Source organism: Ptiloglossa arizonensis, chromosome 2 (assembly GCF_051014685.1).
Source record: "Ptiloglossa arizonensis isolate GNS036 chromosome 2, iyPtiAriz1_principal, whole genome shotgun sequence".
In the NCBI taxonomy this organism is placed as follows: Eukaryota; Metazoa; Arthropoda; class Insecta; order Hymenoptera; family Colletidae; genus Ptiloglossa; species Ptiloglossa arizonensis.
In genome coordinates, this window is record NC_135049.1 from 6,078,083 (window position 1) to 6,102,012 (window position 23,930).

Below are 23,930 nucleotides of genomic sequence, written 5' to 3' on the forward strand. Positions count from 1 at the left end.
CTTAATTGCTAATATTGAGATGATTCAAAATAGGATGTTCGATTTTGGATAATTAATTGCGCTCATTGAACAATGAACATTTTATTTTCAAACACACCTCATTATTGAGTAAATCGAATCCTCAAAGAGATGGGACGAATGAATGAAACCTAAAAAACGTCCAAGGGAGTTGGTCGTCCAGGATAATTATTACTGGTCGGAGCATGGGTTCTCCAGACTGTGCTGGAGGTGGTCCCATGGTTTGCTGTGGTGCAGTTGGTGCTTGTGTTTCGCGTAACGGTGTGCAACTTCGCTAAACACTGTAAAACCCTAAGGCATTTCCATTCCATGTGTTTTTTCCCCTACTTACAGAAGTTCGGATTTTGTATTGTTGGTCAACGCGAGAAGAAACTTTCAATCCTTGTTGCTTTGCCCAAAGAAATCCACGTTAGTTGAACCGGTGCAACAATCCTTTTGAATGTTGGCGCGCAACCCTCGCACAATTGAGTTACCCAGTGAAAAACAGACACGTGACACAATACTTAAAATTTACAGAAAAACAGATCTCGAGAAATATAGTCTTCAGTATATAATAGGCACTTTGAAATTAGCTAATTCGAAGTAGTCAGCAGAGCATCAATGGATAATGTAAACATTATTTATTCTAGGAAGAAAATTAAAGGGAATTAAGAAATTATTTCTTTTTTTTACACAAGCTTGTGTACTAATTTTTGTAATAATATTACTTTGAACAATGTGATCAGTATACTAAAAATCATTTTCCCGTTCTGTTTAAACGGCTTCCCTTTCTCACAATTACAGTTGCCTAGTTTCAAAACTATCTTATAGAAGAAATATTTATACAAATGCGATCTGATTAGCTCTGGTAGTGCTACCTATAATTCAGTGAAATTTTATTTATACACATGTTATTTTCCATGAAGAACTGTTTTTATATTCGAAACTTTTTTATATTCCCGTTAGTTTTTGAGAGATTTAATTAAATATGTATATCATTCAGAACACAAAGGGTAGCTTTCACATCGTTGTCATAAATTTCAGCAACTTAAATAAATATGACTGTGTAATACCCAATACTTTATCCATGTGGAATATTTGATAAAAATCGGCCTCATAGAGTTGTGCAAAATTCCGTGTGTGTCTTCAATATTATATAAAGTTTTAGGCTAGTGTAGTGATTCTTAATTCTTTTTAGCTCATGGCACAGATTAGAATAATAAATTGTTCAATGACTTCTGTCGTTCGATGAAACTTATCGAACAACCTAGTATATTCTTGATTTGCCATTACGAGTTTAATAGAAGCTACTTCACCTCCTTGAGGTCGTGACGCAATTCATGTACAATAAATATACAAATTTCTTAATTATGAGTGACTATAATAAAAAGTTTGTAAACTTTTAAAACTGCAACTTCATTTTTGCTAGGCATTTACATATAGCATAGTGTTTATGATTTCATGGAAGTTAAGAACCACTGAACTGATCTTTGGAACAATTGTCTATAATTTTACCTGAATACGACCGGAAGCAATGGAGCTGATAACGATCTGAATGATCACATGGGAGACAGCATTGATGAAGCACGTGAGCTATAATTTGATCATTTCAGTGCAAATGAGCTCCATATATCAGAGGGTAAAGGAATATTACAGTGCTGAGGATTGCTAAAGATTTGTGAATCCTGTAACGCAACACTAGAAACTTGGTAACCGATGTAGATGGTGGCCAGTTGCAACTCAACATTGCAATTATTTAAGTAAATGATATAGCCTTCTCCATTGTTACATTTCCGAACATAATGGAACAAACTGCAAAACGATTCTACTGGAGTCCTTTCCAGTGGTAGATTGAGCTACGAGATATTAATTCAGAAGATTAGGCAGATGGTGCAAGATAATTGCGATAAATGTTGAATGTAACGAATGCAGATGGATGGTTACCATAACCGCCGTTACATGCAAACAAATAACTCTTCGAGGTAGCACTTAATTGTAATTGTAGCGAATTATCTAATACTGTATGCTTGTTGCGTTTCTAATGGTAGCTTCCGAGTTTTCTTTCTCGATACTGTGTTCATTTAAATATCCCCTGTGCGAAAATAATTGCGATAGGCGGAACGAATGGTGTGAATAATTCGCTACGCTGTATGTACATATGTATATTGGGCACAAATACTGTTATCCTTTCGCAACATTCTCATAACTTCTTGTAGCAACCGTAGAACCTCGATAATAGGTAAACTAGTATAACCTGTGAAGAAATTGCATTCGAGAAGAGGGAGATTGATGAATGTGAAACACGAAATTTGTTGTGAAAATATGTATTTTGATAGTCGTTTTGACGGTATAGTTTATTTTTGCATAAATTGAACAAGAAAGAATATCTGCACGATAGTACAACGAAAGCTTTGGCAGAATTACACCGACTCGGATTACATCGGTCTAGTATTCTAATGTTTGTTTTGAGGCAGATTGCATTCTAAACGGACAAACAGTTTTTGTACTCGGAATGATAAATGGACGATGAAAGAGGAGGATTATATTGGATATTCGAAGCTATAACCGAGAGCGTGCTTACTCGAATTATTGTATGTATCAAATTATTCACAGGCCAAGCATGCATGAAAATTTATACGTCAGCGGCGAATGCCACAAATGCGTATACAGTTTTCAAAGATAACGATTGCTCGTTTTGAGAGAACTTCATGACGTGTTGTGCTTCGATTTTAATATAATTTCGTGAGTAAATAGAGAATCTAAAAATATTTAAATATTTTGTCGGTTACTCACGTACTTAATCGTTTACAAGGTAGTGAGGATTAAAGATACTAATTCGCCGATTAGTCCTACAAGTAACTACATCACTAATCTTTTAAGTGAGATGCGATTGTAAATTCGATACAGATCGTATAATATATAAACCAACAGTCGGCCGCACTTCATATTTGTCTATATTCATGATTACTATTATTTTGGTAATGACCAAAGTACAATTTTGGAATATTTAAACATCCAAAATGCGTTATATGAAAATAAAAAAAGATATTGTTTTCACTTTTAGTAAATGCTGAAATATTTCTCGATCGTGCGTCTACAGGGTGTCCCAATCATCACCGGTCGATTTACCTTTTTCCCCAAATCGTTAGTGTTAAAAATCGCGATTCTTCGTAAAACGCCTGAATAATTTTCACGCGTTCTTTCACCGTGTACATTTCCACGATTAATTTCCCATTTGTCTAAATGACACATGTCAAATTTCAGGTTAATCGGTTCGACGTTTTAAAAATAGCGCGAAATTCAAATCGACCGGTGATGTTTGGGACATCCTGTATATAGAAACAGTAATGTTATTACATTTATCACATTTTTCTCGGTATATATTATCATTTCTAATATATACGTAGTATCTGGCGAGCTTTCGATAACTCGTAGAATACTCTTTGTTTTGCGCAATTTCTTACCTGACATTCCAATGATTGTTACAAAGTACTGACTCGACACAACTGTTACGTTCGATTGTTAATCAATATGGACACTATTGGGCCTTGTATTTGTCCAGCAAGAGGTAAATATATGTACAAGGTAACCCATAGTTTTCACACAAACTTTGTCAGCGTGTTCTACGACTAAAAAAGCCAAAATAGTATATAAACGTAGTGCAAATGTTTTATAAAAATTACAAGAAAAATATGAAATGTAGAGTAACGATGAAGATCTTACTGGATTAGATATTATCTAGCGGTGGAATGGAAACATCCGGCATACAACTGGTATTTGCGTATTATTCATCTAGAAATACTCTCGGTACTTGTAAATTAGCTAATTCAAAATAGTCAGTATAACATCAATGGATAATATAAACATTATTTATTCTAGGAAGAAAGAATGATCATTAAAGGGAATTAAGAAATTATTCTTTTTTGTTATACAAGCTTGTGTACTAATTTTTATAATTATATCACTTTGAACTATGTGATTAGTAACATACTAAAATCGTTTTCCCGTTCTGTTTAAGCGGTTCTTCTTTCTCACAATTTCAGTTACCTAGTTTCGTGTAATTACAGTTATCCAATTTCAAATGTATTGTTTCACGTTGTTTCGAGTCTTACGCATTGAATATTGCGAGCATGTGTCAACACCGCTCGCATAATAATTTACAAAATTCACTGTGTATTGCTATATTTCAATATACAATTATCCAACTATTAACGTACACTTTAATCCGTTACTCAAGCAGTAGTCTATGTAGCGTCATTGGTCTCGTTCATCACTGTTCACCGTCATCGTGCATCACGACTCGTAAAGCAGTAAACAAGGAAAATACGTTCCCGACATACTGAAATATCACAGATTATCAATTGGCATCGTAATGTGGCAGAAGATCTTCAAGGAAAACGTTCTTATACCGAGCAAAAGTACTTCAATGACAGAATTGGAACGAAGTACATCAAACTGATGGTTAACGGTTTCTGAGGTACTAACGTGAGCAGGACATATTTTTGCATTCCTACAGATTGTGCATACCATGCCGATTCGTACACACTTCGAGTAGCGACTTCACTCTGTTGTTAAACAAATTGTTATAACAATATATAATAAGAATGTAATAGAAATTAGAGATTCGTACGAATAGAGGTACAGAGCAATTTACCACATCCATCAAAATATCAGCTGACCATGCGCACATGAAAACCTCCACTAGTCCAGCCCCAGCCATGAGCACGAACTGCACTTTTACCAAAACCGGTAGTCGCTGTTTATAAGAATATTTTCAGATATGTAATTTTAGCTTGCAATATGTACTGTTTTAATAGTAGAGTAATATACTTGCACCGATAATATTGAATCCGCAGAGCACAATAGGCACAGTGGCCATCATTACCGTAACTATAGCTATGTATCCAAAAACTCCAACCACTTCCTGCGCGTAACTGGAAAGACATTGCCTTGTTTTCAGCTATTCCACTTGAAGCGCTTGTGTCGTATACAACTGCTTATCCTTCGTTCTGATATAATTTGTTCAATACCTTCTCAGACGGTAATATTTCCTCACGCATTCGATCAATGTTTCTATGTTCTTAACGGCACGGAGTTCCACCATTAACATCTCGAATCGAGATGCCGTAAACAACAACATCAGTGCAATGAACACGTTGTTGCACAGCATCGAACAGCACTGCAGGTTGATGTAAGCTTGGTGCAAGAAAATGATGGTCCTCAAAGGTTCATAGTCGACGGCGAAAGGGTATTCCGCGTCTGTTGGGAAGGGCTGAGCTATAAACAGTGTTAAAACGACGAAGCTGCCCGAGGCTACCATCAGCCAACACGAAGACAGCCCGTAAAACTTTGAATACTTGTCGACGTATCGTTGCAAAACGACTTTTTCGTATGACTTCGCTGTCGCGCAGAAATCAAGCATCACTTGGATCATCGCCTGTAACACGTCACTGCTGTTACTGGTTCAAAGTTGTTGCTGGTGTCTTTACATAGAATATACAGCTCTGTTTTGTTAACATCGTTCATCAGTAACGTATCCATTTCCACGAAATTATAAAACTTCGCACTCAGATAGTACATTGAGAAATATTAATCATTTTTGTCGCCTGTGACACGTCACTTCCGTTACTGGTGTCTTCAAATATTGGGTTGTTCGTAAAGTCATTTTCCAAAATGGAGAATATATAATTTAATAAAATGTTCATATACTCTAAAAAATTGTGTTTCATTTTCACCAAGAAAAACAAAATGACTTTCCGAACAACCCAATAAAATATACAGTTCTTTTGTTAACATAGTTCATCAGTAACGTATCAATTTACAGGAAACTATAAAATTTCGCATAGTACATTAATCACTTCTGTCTTGTTAACAAATGATATCCATCCACAAGGTTATGGACGACATGTTTATTTACGGATGTTTCTCTGTTTCTCTAAAGCAAAGAAAAAAAACTTAATAGTGATGCAAATTTTACCTGAATACGATCGGAAGCAATGGAGCCAATAACGATCTGAATGATCACATGGCCGAGGGCATCGATAAAGCACACGAGTTTTCCAACAATAATTTTATCATTTCTGTGCAAATGGGCTCCATATATCAGAGGGTAAAGGAATATTACAGCGCTGAGGATTGCTAGAGATTTATGAATCTTGTAACGCAACACTTGAAACTTGGTAGCCGATGCAGGTGGTGGCCAGTTGCAGCTCACTGTTGTAATGATTTGAGTAAATGATATGGCCTTTTCTATTGTTACATTGTTGAACATAATGGAACAAACTGAAATCAACGGTACGCTTGGTAAAAATGAGCACACTACGAAATAACGAGATCAGCGAAAACGTCTCATACTTTCTTTACAAAATAGCGAAACGATTCTACTGGAGTCCTTTCCAGTGGTAGATTGATCTACGAGATATTGATTCAGAAGATTAGACAGATGGTGCAAGATAATTGCGATAAATATTGAATGTAACGAATGCAGATGGGTGGTTACCATAACCGCTGTTACGTGCAAACAAATAACTCTCCGAGATAGCACTTAATTGTAATTGTAGCGAATTATCTAATACTGTATGCTTGTTGCGTTTCTAATGGTAGCTTCCGAGTTTTCTTTCTCGATACTGTGTTCATTTAAATATCCCCTGTGCGAAAATAATTGCGATAGACGGAACGTGTGGTGTGAATAATTCGCTATGCTGTATGTACATATGTATATTGGGCACAAATGGTGTTATCCTTTCGCAACATTCTCATGACTTCTTGTAGCAACCGTAAAACCTCGATAATAGGTAAACTAGTATAACCTGTGAAGAAATTGCATTCGAGAAGAGGGAGATCGGTGAATGTGAAACACGAAATTTGTTGTGAAAATATGTATTTTGATAGTCGTTTTGACGGTATAGTTTATTTTTGCATAAATTGAACAAGAAAGTATATCTGCACGATAGTGCAATGGAAGTTTCGGCAGAATTATACCGACTCGGATTGCATCGTTATATTCTAACGTTTGTTTCGAGGCAGATTGCATTGTAAGCGGATGAACAGTTTTTGTACTCGAAATGATAAATTGAGGACGAAAGAAGAGGATTATACTCGAGATTCTAAATTATAAGCGAGAGTGTGCTTATTCCAATTATTGTATGTATCAAGTTATTAATAGACTAAGCATGCATGAAAGTTTATACATCAGCAGTGAATACCACAAATGCGTGTACAGCTTTCAAAGGTAACAGTTGCTTGTTTTTCAGATCGCTCCAAAAATTGGTCCGACTCGTTCTGCCGTTTTTATGCTTTGCATGCGACAAAGGATGTTACTTACGCTGGTTAAATTCGAATCTCCGTAATTCACGACTATATGTGCTCCGTATTATTACTGAAACTAGTGAGAGAACGTCGTGACAATTTTAATATAATTTCGTGGGTAAATGGAGAATGAAAAAATACTTGAATAATATTTGGTCGATTGCTTACGTACTAAATTGTTTACGAGTGAGAATTAAAGATGCTAATTCACCGACTAGTTCCACAAGTAACCACGACATCGCTAATCTTTTAAGTGAGAGGCGATTGTGAATTTGATATCAGTTTGAAAAATTGGAGACAAAATTCTACGTCAAATTTTAGATGAAAAATGATGAAGATGTTGTCACGTTACTTCTCTCGTATCTCCTACAATTTGGTAATTACTTCTTTAATTGTATTATGTATTTATGAAACAATAGACTGTCGTTAGAAAATTTCGTTTAATTCGAAAACCAAAAATAATCGGTTAATGGAGTGAAAATTGTTTAAAGTGATCTTTGTACCATGTTTGATAGTGTCTGTTAATAGAGTGGAAATTTCACAAGTGCAGTGTTTTCGACGTTGTCAGTCCTTTGTTTCTTAAATTGATTATAGACTGAGCCATAAACAAAGGGAAAAGGGGAAAGATCAAAGTAACATAAATTAAAAATATTTAGTGCGTAATTTATTGTAGATTATAAATATCGTGAAGTAACACAATTTCTTGAAGTTTTTAAAAGTCTAGCAGTGTGTCGTATCGTATTATTAACAATGAGTTATTAGTTTCCATCTTTGTCATCTTCGGGACTCGTAATGCATTAAATAAAGAAAATTCATGTGCGACGTACTGGAACATTACTGCTTATCAAACATTGCAAAATGGTAGACTATCTATAATGGACAATAATTCAATAACAACACACCAATGACTAATTGGAAACTGATGCTTATCGGCTTCTGAAATACAAATTATCGCATTTGCGAAGCTCGTTGGTATCACGTTGAGTAGTACCATCTGTGAACAGTATTTTCGCTTTTCGTAGTAATAACCAAACTATAATATACTAGGTTGTCCAATAAATTTTGTCGTTCGATAAAACTTATCGAACAGTACTGTTCAATGTAGTACTGTTTAATAAGTTTTATCGAACGACAAAACTTATTGAACAACCTATTACGTTGTCTGGAAATCCACCTGGCGCATGTTTTACGTAAGTTTCGTTTCTTGCGAATAACGAGATGAACGACATCAACTTTTACATTATAATCTCCAGCATTTGTTCTACTGTAACTCGCCTGTCGCCAAGAATGAGTTTATAAATACTACTTTCCATAGTAGTTGAAACACAGATCGGTTTTCCCGCACGATGACTATCCATAACGTGTATTCGACCGTTTTTGAAATTATTCACTCATTTATAGAGACTTGCTCGATTCATACAAGCTGTACCATATTATTTAATAACATTCTCGAGTAAATTTCAGATGATTAACATTCTCAAGAACTAAGAATCTTACACCTAAACGTTACTCTTCCAAAGTGCAGTTTTCGAATGAGTTTACCATTTTTGAACAAACGGTAAAGATTATGGATATTGAAACTATAAACAAACAGTCGACTGAAGTTAATGGTAGGGATGTCGACTAACGATTCAGTAAGTATTTTATTTTTTATTCGAATAGTACGTGAACTGTAACATTTATCTCTTTACTTATTTAATGACTCTGGTATTATTATAAATGAAAATATAAGTTGTTATTACTAATTCATATGGTAACTAGCCCATATGAAGCATATACTGAATTAAATCATAATTTCCAAATCGAATCAACTACTTTAGGCTTGGAGAACATTCTACTTTGTTGACTCTGGAAATTAAGAAAAACAGGACGACTAATTAAATCACTCAACTCTGTTGAAATTAGATATATCATTAATCGTATTCATTTGCCAGTTTAGATGATCCGACAAAACTTGTTCAGTTTTAACGATTATGGGAGGTCGTGTAAGGTATTATTTATAGAAATCCTTGACACAACGATTTCCGTACGCCTGATTGCACGTTATCTAGATCAAACATGCTAATTGCAGCGAACTGAAAATCTGAACCTGTCCTAAATGTTACGAAACGTGGATTAATTTCACGGATAACGAAGCAAGTTTAAGCTTACGTAATGTCAATTTCGCACGAAATATTCGCGCATCAATAATCGACGGTGTTAATCCTGCGTTCTGCATAGTCTGCGACATTAAACGTTTAGAATTATTAACGTTAAGTAAAAGTAATGTAATATTTATCGAGGTTCAAGTTAACAATTTTTCTCTTGTTAAAAATTGAATTCATTCTCACGGCAATAATTCTATTATAAATTTTGGGTCATTAACGTAAATCAAAGAGAAAATTCTCCTACACAAAGCAGGTCATAACTTTCCACATAATTAGACATCGACAATGAATAATTTATTGGAAATATCCAATAACGTATTCACTGAGACAACAATAATTAATAATTAATTGAATAAAATCTACGAAAAATTAATCGAGGCAGCTATTTCTCGTTTCTGTAATAAATGAATTAATTCTCCATATTTTCTTGCACCTCTTGTTTATTACAAAAATTGATATTCCATCGATTGTGAAATTTTGTCTATAACAAACTTAAAGGAAGAATGTATTTTTTAACTACTAGGTTGTTCGATAAGTTTCGTCGTTTTTTCCATTGTAAAAAAATACTATGACACTTCAACTTTGAACAACTGTAAATATACGAACGAGTCTACAGATGTACATGAAATTTCACACATGTTCTGGATTTAAGACCATCGCTATAAATTGAACGATTGCTATTAGCAGATAACGACGACGAGCACAGCAATAAAGCCATGTGAAACTACAATTTTTAATCATTTTTAAACAAGAAACCACTTTTCGTAAATTGCACCAAGAATTTTACTGATATTTCATTTCATTGATATTCCAATTCTTTGAAAATACTCAATGAAAATACAAATGTAGTACCATCTTTAGAAAAATAAAACGACGAACCTAATAGCTCCATTTCTATTAGGACCAATGTGTACGACGAACCTAATAGCTCCATTTCTTATCGAACGACAAAACTTATCGAGCAACCTATTATATTATCTTCCATTGGAAGTAGACGATCGTTCTTCACGTTTCAATATACAAACAATTCCATCAGTCTGTGTATCGTGATTAACATTAAATTTTCGTAAAACTGTTACAAACCTTCGACTGTCTTAAGTTAAATCGACGTCTTCAAGGGTAAATTGTGGTATCGAGCAACCTGGTATACCGAATGACCTAACCGACAAATATCGTGTCACGTAAAACAGTTGCCTATGAACAATTCTCTGACCATAGAACTAAACCAGACCGAGTTTGCGTTGATGAGAGTTCCGAAGTTAAACAGTGGAGTGCTTTGAGTTCCTTCGCTCGTATACTGCGTCTTTCGAATTCTTGGAGCTCACGTTTTGCTTACCAACGAAGTCGAGCTTACATTCCGTGCCAATCGATCGTATAGGCGATTATTCAAGCCACAACGCAGATTTGAAACCTCTCGCCTTCGTAAATGATGTTCCAATGTTGAAAGAATCACTTTATGGCATTATTGCTGCGCTCGTCGTTATCTGCTAATAGCAATCGTTTAATTTATAGCGGTGGTCTTAAATCCAGGTATACCGTCACATTCCAGGAAATTGAAATAATGAACGTTCGCCAAGGATCTTTTGTAACAGGATCGACGTAGCTTTAATAAGATAATATTATATAATTATGATTAATCGTAATATGTATACGGGATAAGATGATTTTACAACTATGATTAATTGTAATATGTAAATCTTGTGTTGCACATGAATCTCTACCGTATCAATGTTTTAATTGTTAATTTGTCTTTATCATTTGTATTTTCATTGAGAATTTACGAAGCGAGTTATTCCAACGAATTGGAATATCAATGAAATGAAATATCGGTAAAATTCTTGGTGCAATTTACGAAAAGTGGTTTCTTGTTTAAAAATGAATCAAAATTGTAGTTTTACAATTTGTTTAAATATATATTTTTTTTTACGACAGTTCCTTTTCGAAAAGAGATTTAAAATAGGTTCGTTGCGTATACACACTATCTGCAATGAGGGCACCAGTGGTTGTCACTGGGCTTTTTCACTTATTGCGCGAATATTTGATAAAATCGTTTCCCTCAAAAATAGAGACTCTGGCAAAAAAATTTTATTCTTTATCTTCGATTCACATTTGAACGCGTCTTGCCGTTTTTTCCGTGCATTACATTTATACAAGTATGTTCAAAGATTCGAGGTATTTTGCTAGAGATCATTATTTCGTAACGACTAGAATTGATTAACGAAATCTTTAGATTCAACAAAAGTGTAGAAAAACAAAAATCGATTTTTTCGATCCAATAAAAGTTCATCAGTCGAACAATTTGATAAAAGAACTATAATTATTCTGATGTATTAATTCTTCTGATGTGAATGTAGTATTTTTTTTTTATTTGTTTAACTATATAGGTTACTTGTATCTCTTGTGCACTGAAGAGGACGTACAGAAACGGGTCGAAATATTCAATAAGAGTACTAAATTATGCTTTCGTAATTTACAATCTGTATGAATTGATCTTCTGTTACGACATACATTATTGATTATAAATTTTACGTGTCAAATATTCTTACAGTTTGAATTGCAAATCATTTTGTGGAATTATAAAAATTGATTTTATTTTGCACTTTTATATTAATCTGCAACTAGCCGGGAAATTCTGAATGCAAGGATAATATTTTCCAGCAATTTTTTCTTCCAAAGGTCATCTTCGTTTCCTCCGTATGCACCATCGCTTTAAAACTGCATTACGTCTAGCAGAGCGGTAAACGTAGTTTCTGTACCTGTACCGTGTAATGCTTCTCTTAATGATTCGTGTCTCGTAGAAACGTCTTTCCTTAAAAGTTACTTGCAGAAGACTCGTGGTCTCTGCCTTTTATCCAGGAGAGGTATTCTGCCAGACCGAATTGAAGCTTTCGCGCGATGCAGTTATTTCGACGAATAGATGAACCTGGAATTCCCACTGTGACTTGGAACTCCACTGCTGCGAGTATTCTGGGGAAATATTTTCAGCTGAAAAAAAACGCTATGACTTATAAAATCGTGAAGTCGCGAAATGAACGAATCGATCATTTTCTTTTCTTAAGGATCATTTTGGTTACAGGTTTTCGACAGAGAGTAAATTCTCACAATCAGTGATCTCCTGGAAACAAAACACCGATTAAAGAGCGAGGAACATCAATCAAATGACAATCTTTGCTTTTTATGAAACTTAGAGAGAACATTGAAAAACATTAGAAATAAAAGGTGCAAACCTACACTCGATGTTAAAAATACATATTTAGTTAAAATTCGCAGAAACTAATATAGAAAAAAAAGTTTGATTTCTGACGAGAAATAATAATTTTATGCATAACTCACATGCACGACTTAAAAAGTTTATATTTTGCTATGTTCTCAAGGAAACAGTCAGGAGAAACATGTTTGAACAGAAATATTTATAGAAAAGTGATGCGACTGGATATAGTAGCGTTAACTATGACTTGGTGAAATTTTTATTTTTACAATGTTATTGCTCGTCGAAACGCCAAACTTCCTTGGTATTTAAAATTTTTTTTCGATTACTATTTGTATTTCTATTACGTATTTGTTTTCAAAACATTTAACAAAATCTTGCGAAGTTAATTTCGGCAATTTTGTTATCCATCAGAGGAATAACTTACTGGGTAATTGATTATTGTATTGAACATTCGATAAACCATTTCCACCATACTCTGCATTTCATTTTTTAAATTTCATCTTATATTTCAATTACGCCTCGAATTGTTTTATTAATCGGTATCACTACTATTGTTAACTAACGCAATTCAATTGTTGAAACAGAAACGTTTATAAGGTATAATCCTAGTAATACAGTGGAACTGTTAGAATACATTGGTATTTGTTCTTCAGATGATTCAGAAGTTTTTGAAAAATTAATTAAAGAATTTTGTCGAGCATTTCTCAATTTCACTTCGCGCGTGAAATTATTTGGTCTTTTTACTACCAAATTCTGGGTACTAAAGAAAATGAAATTTGTTCAATGGATGAATTAAAGAATAAGTCAAATAAGACAAATGTTTCGAAAAGAAGGATCTTAGGTGTTCGATTAAAGTTCAGGCTCAAACTCAACATCTACCAAAACAATCAGATTTCAACAGTAAAATATTCATTTATAGATGAATATTATTTACGATAACTGCATCAGAATGACCGAAAGATCCACTATGAAAACGACCAGGGCAACTAGAACAGATCAGTCAGGACACCTAATGGCTTCGGTATCAATAACTATCAATTAATTTCAAATTTCCAAAGTACCCTAGGCTTCTATCTTCTCTCACCAGGTGATCACAAAGTGCATCCTAAGATTACCTAGCTAGTGCGTCTTAATCAGGGTCTAAATCCAAATCTGTCGACTTGGTTCGTAGGAACGATCGAAATCCTCGAAATATCAACTTCGCTTTAACGTTCAGATTGGAATTCAAACTTAGAGCATTGCGAAACGTCGAGCGGGATCGTTTGAAAACTTTGAACGCTGCACGCAGGGCATCGAAGGCTCTAAGACTCTACATATACATACGTGCCGAAGCTTGTGATCGGTGGTATCGAACAAATCCCCCAACACCGCTAGACACCTTGCACAGTAATTTCACGAAGATCGCTAAGAGTCACGGAACGATGTCACTGTTTCCACGGTGTGACAAGTTTATCTGATCTTTTGCATGCAAACTTCCACGGATGAGATGCGTTCGAGGCTGACTAAATCCTTTCAGAGAGGCGGGCTTTTCTCGTGCAATGTCAGCCAAGCAGAGTGCAAGCACCTAGCCTATATTAAGCGAAAAGGGACCGGTAAAGTAGGAAGGAAGCGGGGTATGTTCACCAGAGAAGGTTTCGTCAAAGCAGGAAAGGTCGAGCTACGATACCTTGAGCCTTTGTTGGTCTCTGTGCGCAGAAAAACGAGATAGAAAAGAGCGCGTCTTTACGGGAAGTTCGAGCGATTGGACTGATTATTAGAGAAAGCTATCACGTTTGACTTTACAGAGAAATCGAGTTAACTCTTGTTCCGTGCAGAAAAGCTTCACGCTATTTAAGTTACTGCACTTGGGAGAGACTTATTTCGAGCCTCGAGTGCCTGTGCTTGCAGATCGAGGTGGTAGCCAGTAATCGTGGGGAATTAATTCGGTTTGTTTAGAAGTGAATGAAGCTGTCCACTTCTTCGATTGGACAGATGAAGGAAATAGAGAAATATTAAATACTTTCGTTTAACGAAACATTCGTCGTGTCTGAAGAAAGTCTCATGAGTCTGGTCTGACGAATACTTTTACTTTTATTATTAATTTGTTAAAAAATTTTTAAATAAGTTGGAGAAATAGAAATTGTTAAATTTGGACGTCTGGTAACAAAAATTTGATCGTAGACATTGAGTGCTAGGTATTGGTATACCTATTGTAGGTACGAGTACACACTATTTTAGTAATAAACTAGCTAAGAATTGTCAAATGACGCGATCCAGATGATCTGGTCATTTGATAGAACAAAAATTAAATATCCTTTTAAAGCGATTGTACGTACGTATTGAATTGCAACTTCCTACCTTTTTTGTGACTCGTGCAATAACTGGAACTTAGCTTGAGAAACATTTACCAGTACAAGTTACTCAAGAATGCAAAAAATTATAATTGTTGGGTAACCGAAGGAAAGAAATCTCAAATTTCTTTTTAACAACAGATGGTTTTTCAAGCGACCCTTTGAGGCTTAACCAACTTTAATAACAGTACGGGCTGGTAGTATTATTGTCACTCAAAAATATAAACTCGAGTAAACTTAACAAAAGTTCGATACCACGCGTTCAATTGTTTTTCTCACAATTTTAATCACTGGGGAACATGTGGACTCAGCTACGGTTAAAATGAAGCCGTGGCATGATTCCAAAAATAAGTATTTCTATACTTGCGTAATCGATCTGAATCGAATGGAAATATTTATAAACATTGCAATATTTCCCTGCGGTTTGTTTACCGTTGTTAGAAAACAAATATGTATAGAAACAAGAATTTCCATTAGAATTCGCAAATGGCTGCCAATATTCAAGTCAACGTGAATCAACACTCGCTTCGTTTTAATTTCGAAAATCCAGTCGGTAAATAACAAGTTCTATATATAGTTGTCAAATGCCTCTTTCTCTGTGCATCTTTTAGGTTTCATCGCATTTCCCAGAAGTGACGAAATTATTTAATCACTCATCCCTTTTATCAATTCCCTCTCTTATTCCTCTTTCATTTCCCCTTTAATTATAAAAAGCTTATTATTTTCGAGTTTAATTTGTTCGCCCTTTTTTCAAGTGGTGCGAGGTATTCCATTCTCTTCAAATTTTTGCATCTGGGTTCTTACCATTGTTCAATTTACATCCATGGAAAATGCAGTTTGATTCACAGTTGGAGCTTCTAATATCGTTTCAGGAAACGCTCCAAGATCATTACAACAATACCACTTTAGTTATTGACCGCTCTCGCGTTATTCTACAGCCTCTTACGATTCTTTTCTTTGCGATCAAGATATTAAACATGGAAACATGCTCGAACTTTAATCAACACGACTCTATAAACTCGTACAGAGGGTTTCAGAAATTGATGATCAAGCTTCAGAAGAGTATTCTATTCAACAAAAATTTCATACGAACATGAACCCTGAAATGGCTCTTTTTACCACTTAAGGAACCTTTTTGTTTACGATAGAATTTAGTAAGAATAAATGGAAGAAAATTTTGTTAGCTACTACACATTTTGAAGCACGTTTAATAAAAAGTCTATAATTAGATAGTAAGCTAACACATTCGATTGCAAGTATTACTATTGTTTAATTCTAACAGAAGAAGAAACATAACATTACTTGTACCTTTAAATATGGGAAGCCAACTCTTTATCAAATTCCATCGTGAAAAATAAATATTTAAAACTGGCATAGAAAGAGTTCTCAAGCCATGTCCAACATCCAGTTCAACAGCCAGTTCAAGTCATGACTTTTTTTCATTCTTCGATAAGTATAATACGCTCCTAAGGTTTAACCACCCGGTGCAATACGTAACACCAGACCTAACCTAGATGTAGTACAGGTTATTAGATACACACCTACTTAGACTTAACTAAATCCAATACTGACTGGACGTAACTTAAACCTAATTCAAACCCAAACCTTAAAATAAATTATATAATTTACTGCTGCTCTCGAACACCATAAAAGAATTTATAATACATTTAAATATCGTTCAAAGAATAATTATTAGATACACCGATTTATAAAAATGGGGAAAATTTTAAGAATATCTCCTAGATAAAATAACTATATTTTCCTGTCTTCTTGAAAAAGTAGCAAATACTGCATGAAAATGTAAGAACAAATTTGTACATAGTTTTTTACGTGCAAGTCTAACATCTATCGGTTAACATTTTTAGATGGTCATCTATTACAATAATAAATCCACTCTAAAGTCATTTCTTCCCGGTTCAGTTAGTTAAGTAGTTGTTTCGCGTCTAGAATCAAGAATAGGTGCATTCCTGTCTTCTAGGCACATTCTTCAGTAGATGATTATAAATCTTCATTCACAATGTAACAGTTAGTTCAGGTAGAAGTCAGCCTCCATTCAAAACCAGAACACTCTTTAAACATCTGCAGCATCTCTTATCGCTGTACTTTAGACGTAACCCCCAGTCTTAATTAAGTTTCCCACTTCATTGGGTATTCTTGAATCACAGTTACCCAAAAGAATACAAATATTAAACACTCACGGTATTAAGTTTCTGACTTCATTGGGTATTCTTGAATTACAGTTACCCAAAAGAATACAAATATTAAACACTCAACGTATTAAGTTTCTGACTTCATTGGGTATTCTTGAATCACAGTTACCCAAAAGAATACAAATATTAAACACTCAACGTATTAAGTTTCTGACTTCATTGGGTACCCTTGCATCACAGTTCCCCAAAAGAATGCAAATACTGAACACTCAACGAATTAAGTTTCTGACTTCATTGGGTACCCTTGCGTCATAGTTCCCAAAAGAATGCAGATACTGAACACTCAACGAATTAAGTTTCTGACTTCATTGGGCACTCGCGCGTCACAGTTCCTTGAAAGACACGTCCCTAAGTGTTCTCGCGCGAAAGTTTTCCCACGAATGCAAATACTAAACACTGAACGAATTTTCCAATGCTACAAACTACGCACACTGTCAAATTCTTAGTAGCAGGATGACTTTCTCTTCGTTCGAATTTTTCTCCCCCAATCTGTTTCACGTTTCCGGGCAACTGAGCTCCGAGACCAGCACTTAAATCGCACACGAACATATTCACCCCTACGGTATCAACGATTCGCCCTCCAGAGCCGGAATCCCGAGGCTCCCCATCCCATTCACACAGCGACTGTCCGCATTCTCTGTCACCGACACGACTAGCGCGGTACGAGACCAAAGCCGCGTCGAGCGCGCGGAAGAAGGATAGAGAGCATGTTCACGGCAGTGGGTGAGCACGACGCTGGTCTGGGTTCGCAGGAGGACAGCTCGACGCTGCTGTTCTCTCAGTCGGACAGTACGCGCGACCTCGAGCGGATCACGGCCGCTCGATCCGTAACTTCGTCCACGTAGATCGTCGATCGCTTGGTTATCGTCGTCAGCACGCGGATATGGGAGACTCGAAGTGTCCTGTTCGTCAGTGGCCAGTGTGGAGTAATCTCTGACGCAACCGTCGTCTTCGTTCGCCGTGGTGTGTTTGTTGGTGTCGAGGAGGAAGGATTTTAAGAATCGTCGAGGTGAGAGTGAGCTTGTGAGAAAATGGAGAAGAGTACTTCGAATTGGGTCACTTGCATCGAAAGAGTCTTTAGTCCCATTGTGAACGAAAGATTCGTGGAGATACACCCGTTTATTGGCGATCAATGCGATTCAATTTGGTGATACCTAGATCATTCGGGTCGGACGTGGTTCAGTGTGGCTTGTGATCGATCTGGTATCAATATTCTGACAATATTCTACCATTTGAAATGCGAAATTTGTACTTTTGGATTGGTTGCATTGAAGACTGAATGTGATATCATATGTAACTTCAGAGTTCAGAATTCACTTGTCCACTTGCGTTGTACAGGACCTGATATTTCCTGGCCAATGAGGGTGTTGAGTGTTTGCTAGTAATTCTCGAACCGAATATTCAAAGTTGCGTGTTTTCGAACGATACTACCGAGAGTGGATCGCAGCATGAATTAATAGCCGGTTCGCTAGTTTCTGTTGAGTTATAATTGATCATCTTTATTATTAACTCCGAAGGAAAGAAAAAGCGTATCTGGTGACATCTACAGTTTTACCTGTTTTCGCTGTGAACGTACAAGTCCTATGGTACTGAAAGTACGAAAGAAAATACTCTTTTTTTATTATATCAATTTCTAAAACAATAAACTGTTCACTCGGTTATATTTACTTTTGGTTTTCCAAGATCCGATTAATTATTTATTTAACGATATATTTTATATCAGATCCAAGCATCGACGAGAAATATTCTAACGTTGTGAAATTTCTGAACTGATAAGCGTTTGAAACGTTAATCCTGCGTTTGAGTTGTTAGAGTTATGATCATCGAGACTTTAGATCGGTAGATAAAACAATCGAGCGGAACATTTCAAGTATGGTTAAATTTTAAAGCTTAAAAACGTTTACGATATTAAACGATTACGAAATTGTTATTTGTCAAGGCTACGAATCTATAAAAGTGACGAAAGATGTCACAATTCCTTCAAGTATGAGTAAAAGTTTCGACGAGTTGGAAAATTGATAATATGGTAAAAATTCTGAATTTTAACGGAAAAGTCAGTTCTACTCTTAAACTACAATACAATTTATGATTCGTCAAATTTCCATTCGCAAAAATCGAGTATCAAATTTCCACGTGTGATAAATATTGTCACTGAACTCTGAAGGGTTTACGAATTGTTGACGTCTGTTCGTCATTGAAAGGATTCTGTTTATCAAGACTCCGAACCCATAAAAGGTAATGAACAAGTTGACGAGCTACTTCGAGATCAAACACCACACCTCCACGTGTCCAAAACGTTGAATCATTGATCGCCAAAGGAACAGATGCATTAATCCCCGAGTCTCTCTTGAAAAAGTTTTTTGATCGTCATAATTTTGGAACCCGTGAACTCTACTTTACATCGTTCGTATTTACTATTTTAAGAAGGAAATTATTTTCATGCAAACTTTCGTTGGAAGGACTCTTCTGCCACTATGACAATTTTACCTCGTGAATCGTTTCCTTTCTTTTGGAGTACCTACGGTCACTATATATCGCCTACCTCCTGGGAAGGCTAAGAACTTTTCTAGAGGTTCGTATAACACGATAAAACCGTCTGGTCGATTGTCATAAACTTTAACAGAGAATCGATTCTCCGAAGAGGGACAGCGCACGTTATTTTGTTAGGGTACATGTTAAACGATTATGACGGATCATCAGTTCCGTGGGCATTTCGCTTCTCGATATTGATTCGCTCATAAGTGCCGAAGAAGCCATAGGCAACATTGTAGAACAAAATATATTTGGAATTGTTCGAAGAAATTGAGGAACGTTATGACATCTGAGAAATTAGGCTAGCCTTCTGCAGTGAAATCGTACTCTAATCTGTGACAAATAGGTCATTTAAAAATGTTTATCGTTCTTTCGAGTATATAGTACATTTAGTAACAATAATCAAAATTCTACAACGTTGCACAAGTATTGGCATTGCTAAATTGCTAAAACTTTACGACAGCTAAACGCTTAGTTAATCGGTAATAAAAGTTAATAGATCTACAAGCAAAATTCTTATTATTATAGATAATGTTTAGTGGTTTGTAAACATAACTGGTTCGTTTTTAGAACCTTTGAACTTTAACGAAAACTACTTCGCAATAATCTCTAATCTTACCTGAACACTTTTAAATGTTAACAAACAACTCGATTTTAAAAGCTTTTTCCACTGGAAAACATCACAGAAGTTAGTATACTCATTGGAGAATTAAAGGAGGTACCAGGAAATGTCTTTATTGTTATTCCATACTACAACCAACTCTAGTTCCTTTCGTCTCGCGTATTATGGTAGAGAAGTACAATACAGGTTATCCTATGAACGAACCAAAGCGCCTTGCTTTCCAGGGCCACTAATTGTTCAAACAAGATACGAGATAGATACACCAAGAACTACATTTTCTGGATAACGTTAGCGATTTCAAAGGTTTCTGGTTTCTTTGATAACTTCGTTCTTTCTGGCACCTTAATTAATGCTAGTCCGAACACAGGGATTTATTTCTTTGACGCTTGTAATTCCATCAGCAGACCAAAAGTTTTATAAACTCTGCCACAGAAACTACTCAATTGAATGATTTCCTAAATATCAGCGTGGACATTAGGACTTGAATCTTTGAAAATGGAAGTCCTATCAGAAAATCTTGATTACAAAACAATCTAAACGAATTGATTATTTTAATATCCATCAGCCTAGCCATTAGGACTTGATTGTTTGAATCTTTAACTTCCATCAAGCAAATTTACATTCGTTAAGTGATTCGATAAACACCAGCATGGACATTTGGACTTGAGTCTTTGAAGAGTTGAGTTCTATCAGAGAATCTTGATTATTGCTAGGTCCACCAAACAGTCTACATTAATTAACTGTTTCAATATTTATCAATTTAGTATTTGACAGTTTGAAACTCTGATTTGCATCAAATTTACCAACAGTTTTACGTTAATTAAAGTGTCTTAACAATTGACATTGGACATTTCAGTTAGACTGGGTCTCTGGTACATCGTACAATCTACATTAGTTAATTAGGCTGTTTATCCACTTGATGTCAATTTGGACTCTTTGTTCACACATCGATCGAGATGATTGCACTACTTTCTTTTAACTCTGTTTTGTTTCACCTGGTTGGAAGGTCGTTAAACTTTCGTGAAGTGTCTTCGTTTGAAGAAAACTGCTTCGCTGGTTGCTTTTGGAACGTAGGAAACTGCAGGTACTTTTTCGTGATGTGCCTCAGCCGAAGACCTTCTGAAATGAGTTGACCTAGAAAAATTGCACCGAAGTGGGAAAAACTAAATGGAACTTGCAGCATATTCGCGTAATGCTCTTTCCCTCATCGACTTTAATGGAAGCATTTTCTATGTCAATTGTTCAAATTTGAATCGACAAACGTGTTAGGAGAACATGGTTGAGGATGTCTATTAGATTATAGTATCTGAGAACTGCATTCTAAATTAAGCTTTTGCTACGATGTTCTTTTCTAGATTATAAAACCGTTAACAAACGAAGATTGTATTAATTTAGAAAATTAATGGTCAGTTTCCATAGATCAATGCCTGGTATGATTACTTATGATAATAAAAATATACTTACGTTATTAACAGAGAGAACCACCTGGCAGGCTGAATAAACAATTCTGATATTTAAGAATTTCAGAAAAGATTTCACTGAACGTCTGATACGAAGGTTTCGTACATATATTAAAAGAATATACTCTAAACAATATTTCTGCCAATTTTCATAAAAATATATGTATATAGAAAACATAAATTCTGGTATTACGCTCCTCGAATTTCCTACTAAGGAAAATATTGATTTATTTATGAAAAAAAAATACCGAGGCAAACAGTCGACTATACCTATAAAACTTAATCAAACTGTGACGATGAGTGGAATTGCAAGAATTTGAAGCACTACTTCTCGAAAAGTTCTATTTCTGGCTGTGTCATTTTCGTTGGACCGTCTGACAAAGTGCTCGTCATTGTTATGACAAAACGTCTCGCATAAATTTGAACTAACGGAAAAAAACGACACAACAGAAGTAGGGACCATCGAGTGTTGGTCTTTCAACGTTACTCGTTTGAACAGCGCTGACAGTCAGCTGGTGCTGTCGCTGTCGCTGTCGCATGGGAATGTGTTACGCATGAAATGTGGAACAACGATGTGAAGAGCAACAGCTGTGTGAAAGAAAAAACGGCTGAAATCACTATGGACTTTCGACACACTCGATCAGATCGCGGATGAGTCGGTAAACTTGGCACGCAACCGCGATTTAAGTTTGCGGACGTTGGGTGGATTACAATTTTGGGTAATTTTAGGGAATTGTGGACGAAGGCTTGGCAAGCTTGCCAAGTTTCGAGACAGTGAACTCTAAGACGTTTGGGAGGAATTTTAGGCAACACGTTAAGTGTTGCAGTTCGTGGTATACATTCAATTTACAGGACAAATGTGTGGTATGGAGTACACTCGCCGCAGAAAATATATCGATAAGACTGTAAAATAAATTTTCACGAAAAGAGCCTCTATGCTGAATTAATTTCACAATTTAGTATTGAATAATTATATCTATAAATACAATGTAAAAGTTAAACGAAGAAGTAGAAAATCTTACATAAAACACAACCATAAAGTCGATATACTAGTATTTTCTTTAACTTGAACATCTGGAATAATATTGTTACTCGAAGTGATAATTGATACATGTTGATTAGTAAAATATAGTATTTTTTACAAAAATTAACGCACAATGTACGGAAGTTTACTTTAACATTTAAAAATAATATACAGGGTGATCCGTTTAACCGGAAGCGGTGGAATATCTCATGAGGGATCGAAGTTATAAAAAGAATATTCGTGTAAATGTTGTTTGGCACATTAGGTGGTATAAATAATTTTCCTGTAGATGTAGTAATGGAAAAGATATCAAAGTCAATTTTTTTAAATGGGACTCTTAATTTTATTTTATTTATAATATAACAACGATTGTTAAAACAAATGCAGTGATCTACACATGACATTGTAAGTCGAATCGACGTTATTTGATACGACTACACGTATGTATGTTTAGAGTCGTTATCTTTTTATAATACACAATAAAAAAGTCTTAAATGCCTAGATAGATTTCGGTAGATCCATATAGGTTTTGTTGTACAATACATATTTATACATCATTACTCTTTTTAAGTGTAAATTGTCTGCGCTAGATAACGAAAGACCATCTTAAATTAATACAAATCCACTATCGTGCTTGTCAGTTGAAATTATCGTATTGGGTATAAAATATTCACCGCGTTGTCTTTGCAGGTATTTTATTTTATTATTTAAACGAAATTTGAAATTTTATGCGTCACTAAATATGCCATTTCTCTAACTGCTTTCGTACATTAACTTTGTGGAAGTAATACGTAAATGTTTCCTGGTCACCCCACCGTGAGATCCTGTTTCTTTAAATTTGTATATAAAATTAAGTTTCGTAAATAGAATGCTGCAACTTTGAGTTCAATTGTTTTGAAAAAACGAAACAATCAAGGTGAAGTTAGTTATAGCACTTTAGCTGTACCTTGTCCCTTTTGCACAATTATTAGTATATTTTACTTGTTTATTTTATATGTGTATCTTTACATATATGTACAAAAAAAGACGTAAAATTAAAAAAAAGAATAAAGTAAATATTTATTAACTTCCACGGTCGTCGTCCTGATC

The 23,930-nt window shown here is 35.2% G+C and overlaps 1 protein-coding gene across 12 annotated transcripts in view; it reads left to right on the forward strand.

Annotated features, from left to right (window-relative positions):
• Dnc (phosphodiesterase dunce) overlaps window positions 1-23,930 on the forward strand; it is a 621,682-nt gene that overhangs the window by 360,340 nt on the left and 237,412 nt on the right. For 5 of the 12 annotated variants that reach the window (XM_076327444.1, XM_076327445.1, XM_076327446.1 and 2 more), the window contains exon 1: window positions 17,990-18,212. The exons of the other annotated variants lie outside the window; for them this stretch is intronic. The gene's annotated coding sequence lies outside the window, so the exon portion shown is untranslated. Of the gene's footprint in view, window positions 1-17,989; window positions 18,213-23,930 lie in introns of those variants that run through there. 12 annotated transcript variants of the gene reach the window in all.